General features: G+C 41.1%; 1 long non-coding RNA gene across 2 annotated transcripts; it reads right to left on the reverse strand.

The window, feature by feature from the left end:
- Window positions 1-2,252: 2,252 nt before the first annotated feature.
- LOC136008066 (uncharacterized) lies at window positions 2,253-5,371 on the reverse strand. Of its 2 annotated transcripts, none has more exons than XR_010609968.1 (3): window positions 5,295-5,371; window positions 2,751-2,948; window positions 2,253-2,650 (listed from the first exon to the last, which is right to left on the reverse strand). It is a non-coding gene; the product is annotated as an uncharacterized LOC136008066 (long non-coding RNA). The 2 variants fall into 2 exon arrangements; XR_010609967.1 differs by lacking the exon at window positions 5,295-5,371 and adding an exon at window positions 4,575-4,678.
- Window positions 5,372-5,576: the final 205 nt, after the last annotated feature.

Raw genomic sequence — 5,576 nt, forward strand, 5'->3', positions numbered from 1 at the left:
ATTGATATCGTACAGTCTTTTATTCCCCTGCACTACATAATACAGCACACACTGAGCTCCAGAACCACATGGAAAAACTCAAGCATACACATCAATGCCTTCTCAGTTGCAAAGAAAAACACATTTCTTCCCAACACAGTACATCTTACAAGTCTTTGTTTGGACTTTCTTCAGCAAGGATCACACCAGGTTATAGCCATTAGAGCTGCCCTGCAGAATGACCAAGAGAAGGCAGACAGCAGCAGGGAAGAGAAGTTGTAAGCCCTGTACGTGACTAGGAATGATAAATCAGTAGTTACATCCAGGACTTTTATTTGGAGAATTGACCCACGCAACCTTTGGATCTGAGCTTGCTGCTGTTGGTGTAGTAGTTTTCTAGTCACCCTGAAAATACATAGCAGAAGGCTCAGAAATAATGTCTTTTACTATACCCAAGCTTTAGTGAGCATTCTGTATATCCAGTACTGGACCGCTGTTTAAAACTTTATATAAGGCATTATAACCTCTCCAGGATAAGCAATGAATTTATCTTGAGCCACTGTTTGTCAGCTGACTAATAGCTGAAAATTTACCTTATTATCTTGGGAAGCTCAGCTTCTGCCAGCTGTGCAGGGGCTCCTTGGTTCCACCCAAGTAAGAAGCTATTTCAATGGAAAAATACACTGAAGCTGCTTTCTATCAGATCAGAGACTGCAATCACTAATTCAGTCAGCTCACAAGGACTCAGAGATCCAAATATCTTTCTGCTTTTTCCGTGGGCTTTGATGAAGCTGGCATTCTCATGCTAAATCACAGCTCAGGACCACTGTGCATGTACAGATTTATCAGAAGAAAGTTATTAGACATCTTCAACATAGTGCCAATTATACAGTCCCTGACACATAATTAACTAAGGCCCCAAAGCACTTATGTATGTGCGCTTCACTTCAACACATATCTAGCATGCACACAGGTCCTTTTGTGAGTAGGGAAAACAATGGGAAGTGCAAGAACTGCTATTGGGCCAGCACCCGCCAGGGTCAGACACTTTAATAGTTCGGTAATGACTTATTTTTTCAAAAGTATCTATACTAATCAGAAGCCAAAACCAGTTTCTAGAATGACCTAATCATGAAGCTGTAACTAAGGTGATACAAGGTCAAAAATAAACAAGATCTGGGGAAAACAGTATTCTTTACTGCATGGTATGTAGTTGGATTAAAGGTTCAGACGTTAGGTAGCAGAAATCTCTCTCCAGCTCTGTAAAGCTAAGATTCATCCCGTCTGACCCAAGCTGTCTACAGGTAAGCTATGTTTTAAAGAAGTCAATCCATTCTGCAGTCAATGGAGAACATCTCTAGACACCAGTTCATCCCATTCCAAGAAAGTTAGAATGAATCACTGTTTCTGTGTTGTTGGGAAAGCCCACACAACTAGTTTAGATTAAACACATTGGTTTCATCTGAGTGAATGCATGTGTCCATCCAAGTTACCTGCCTCTCTACATAACTGATTAAGACATTCCTGTTGCAGACTAATATGCCACTAAGTAGACATCTAAACTGGGATGGCTTGTGCTCTAAACATACTGGTTTCTCTCCAGCCTGGCCTACATTGATTATCTTAGCTGCAGAGAGCAAGCTAATCCCATAAACATAGGAGCCTAGCATTGTTTTGGACACTGTGGTTATCTTCTATGGCCACCAGCTGCCATTCCAGAAGGGTGCAGGTCTGGAGTCACTCTCTTAGTACCACTGCATATCAAGGGGACTTTGGGAGTGAAATCACACAAGCCTTACACAACCAACACCCAGCATTACCCAATGCAAACCCCTCCTGGTCTTCTACCTTGTTAATGGTTTGGTGGGGTACAGCAGATCTCCTAATTGCCAAATAAAACAAAAAACAAACACAGGTGGTAGATGCCAGGCAGGTACACAGCTAATGGGCTTTCTTAAGGAGTCTAAGTTCCACTGCTCTCACTTTCAGCTGAGATCAGGCATGTATCACTCATCACTCAATCACAATCAGGCATCATTTCAGAGCAAAGTGGTATATTTTTCCAAAAAGCAAAGAACCTGTGAAAAACGTGTATTGACTTAGAAGATGCTATGCAGCCTGAACTACAGCAGTGTAAGCCTCTCTGTAATCCCTTATGGCTGTGCAGAATGTAATAAAACTACTACAAGGTGCTCTAATTCCATTTACTAATAATCATAAAAGTATGAAATGTGTCCGATGAGCCATTTAGAAGATAGCATTTTCCAAAGATGATTTGTAGTCCAAAGAAAAGCCTTTAATACCATATAAATTAGATTTTATGTACAACAATATTTAAAGCCATTGCAAAGGAGGTGTTTTTGTTGTTTTATAGTCACTGTTCAGTCTTCATTGAATAATTTGTTTGAAGGAAATGCTGGGCTTCCAAGTTCTTCCCAATGAATCACAGAGCAGGAGTAATATCATCATTTGTCACCTTTTATCTGCAGATGCCATTGTGCTCAGCGTAGCTCTACCCAGTTAATCTGCACAGCTTCTGATGAATTGCATTTAGTAGAATACACAAAATTATTGCTTAACTAACATCCTGAGAAGCTCCTCTGGCAAATCAATTCCTACATGCTGCAAACACACAAACGCTTTGCTTTTCCAGAAACAGAGGCCAAGTGTGCTGGAGAAATAAATGGATAAATTAATCAACCATTAATTGATCTGCTGCAGCATTGGGATCAGCTACATTGTGACTGCCATATTTATTTTTTTTACCTTACCATGAGCTTTGGCCATCACTAGGCACTACGGCATCTTGGAGCATATGGCTGGTCTCATTCCAAAGCTTCAGCTGTAGGGTTTTTTCTCACGCATTTGATTTATGTCATCTTTGATCTCGCATTTCCATATAAAGACTCTGTTTAAAGGTAGTATCCTCTGCTCCTATTTCCTCCAGGAGAGGAGTTTCCCACTAGTTCCTGTGAACATTAGACTGTTTGCTATACTGAATCTTTCTGTTACACCAAAATACTGAAGTTGTGTCCACAGTTTTCACTTGGCATGGCCTTGCAGAGCCAAGCAGACACCAAACACTCCTTTGCACCCATGCCAGGCCGACCCCATGTTTGGCTTAATCTCCTCTCTTCCAGCTAACACAAGTATCCAACATTATTTAAGTATTGAGCCACACAAGTCAAGGTTTTCATTTGTCCACCAGAGTAAACAACATTTGAAAATCAAACCATAAGACGCAGTGAAGTAGAAACTCGCTCTCTCCCCCCTTTCTGAGCATCCAGAAAGTTTTCAGCAAACCATTATCTCACTAGCCAGTCTCATAGAAGCAGCAGTTCTGGCTAACGCTGCCAGTGATGTGTGGGGTATATTAAAAGGAGCACAGACTCACACATGCCTCTGCCACCTCCGTTCAACTTTCCCCACCTGCAGCTTGTGCTTGCAAAAAAGAACAAGAGAAGAAAGCTGGAAATCTGGCACTGGGCTGCCATATATTTTTGTTAGAACTTTGTACCAAGACCGATGTTATCATCGGCCTTTGTTCCTTTTATTTCCTCCCCCTCAATGGCACAAAGCAAATGTCTTATCTCCAAATGTTTTTCTTATCCCTCAAAAGGGAGTCTCTAAGGTCAGCTCTAACAGCAGCCAGCAGAGGAGGAAACCTCCAACATGAAGCACTTCTCAATTCAGTGAATTTAGTGAGTTTAGTCACTCCCTAATTTCCAGCAAAGAAGTGCCCAACCTGTAAATACACCTTTCCATTTGAGCTTACTAATGAGAAGCTTCCCATCTGAAGCTGCATACTATGAATTCAGTAGATTACAGAGGATCGTAAATCCACCACAGACCAACAGTGTTGGGATGAAACACAGAAATTTTGTCAACCCTCCCATCCCACCCTCCTGCACCAAAGAAATGTTTGGGAAAGGATTTAAGGACTTAATTTTGCATTTAGAGGAAATACTTAATTTACTTATTTCTTGAATGTAAACTTATATGACATCTAAGAAGTCACCATTTTCCTTTACAGCTTACACATAAATGATGGTGGAAAAATCTCCTTTGTTCAACAAAGGCATTACCAACTCCAGCTTAAGGATTTGCTTCTGCAGTAAAGTTTGATCCCTATGATGCACCACGTAATTCTCAGTTATTTACAATTATTCTTACACATCCCATAGACACTCCTACTCTAGGGTAATAGCCATTTTTCCAGCTTCAGTTGTCAGTTCAACCAGTTTAAGCTGCGTTGAAAAAAAATACTTTCATTATGACAGAGAAAGATCTACAAAGGATTTATATTCTCATGATTATACTTTCATAAGATGCAAGAATCTTAACCACGTTCCTAGAGATCAGCTCTGCTGGGCATTGAATAACCACCGTCCTAAGGAGCATTTGGGTAACACATGACTAAATGCAGGGTGACTAGACAGGCCAGCAGTTCCCCACTGCGCCACCTCAGACACCAAATAAGCATTTACACCATTCAAATCTCCACCTATCACTTTCCCTTCCCCTGTACACACTATGTCCTTTACCCATATATTTTCACCTTCCCATTGCAAGAATGAACTTTCACAAAACCTCACCTGTTCACCGCAGTGCTAGCTGCAGGGAGCTGAAGAGCAGAGCAAGCAGTGCTCCTGGTTTCTCTAGCCACTACTTCATGCACTCTTATGCTTGGAGCAAGACTCTAAATACACCAAGTGCATCCACTTACTCATAAGTTACTCATATTTCACTGCAATCAGGGCAGCTGATTTGGGCCAGTCAAGTGGGACTTGATCATCTAACCTGAGCAAGGCAAACCCATATTCAGGAAATAGCACCCACTCTCACGCCACAAAACTCCTCAATAATACTCAATAATAACAGAAATTATCCACAGGTACTGCTGGCACAGCAAACCAACAGTGATCACCAACCAAGACTTCAGTGAGGGTTTTGGCTCATTGGGCTCTATGCACCATAAACTATAAAAATAGGAAAAGGCAGCAGGGGAAAGATTTCCATCTTTCCCACTTTGGTGTTACCTCTATTGCTGTCAGTACTTGGTCAGGACGGTTTTCACATTCCAAGCAGCAAAATCATAAAAAGAGTTGTAAATCCTGAGTTTCTAACCCACACCTAGCACAATGCTTTTGGAGTGATCCATCTCGCTTTCTAGCCTACTGCCTCAGTATGTCTGACCACTGCATTCACTCTGAGTAGTCGTCTTAGCACACCAGAAATAACATTGCACAGCTTAAACTAAAAGAAACTAATTCTTATTCCAAAATTAGAGTTATCGACATATAACTAGAGCATACCTCTAAAATCTGCCACCATAGGCCATACTTTACATTACAGTTTGGTGTGAACAGCAAAACAGTTAAACCAAGAGATCAAAAGCAGGGCTAGACGACAGCTGCCACTTATGCCAAATGAACAGGAAAGAATTAATGGCTGCAGGTGCTTTTGACTCCTACAGGTGTAAAGCATATGCTAGAAAATTGAGCGAGTTTATACAGTCTGAGGTGAGCTCCTGAAAGTTTGCATTTTACCCAATTTGTTGTGTTATTATTGGTTTAGTTTGACTTCAGTGTATTTCT

This window comes from Lathamus discolor, chromosome 2, assembly GCF_037157495.1.
Source record: "Lathamus discolor isolate bLatDis1 chromosome 2, bLatDis1.hap1, whole genome shotgun sequence".
NCBI lineage: Eukaryota > Metazoa > Chordata > Aves > Psittaciformes > Psittacidae > Lathamus > Lathamus discolor.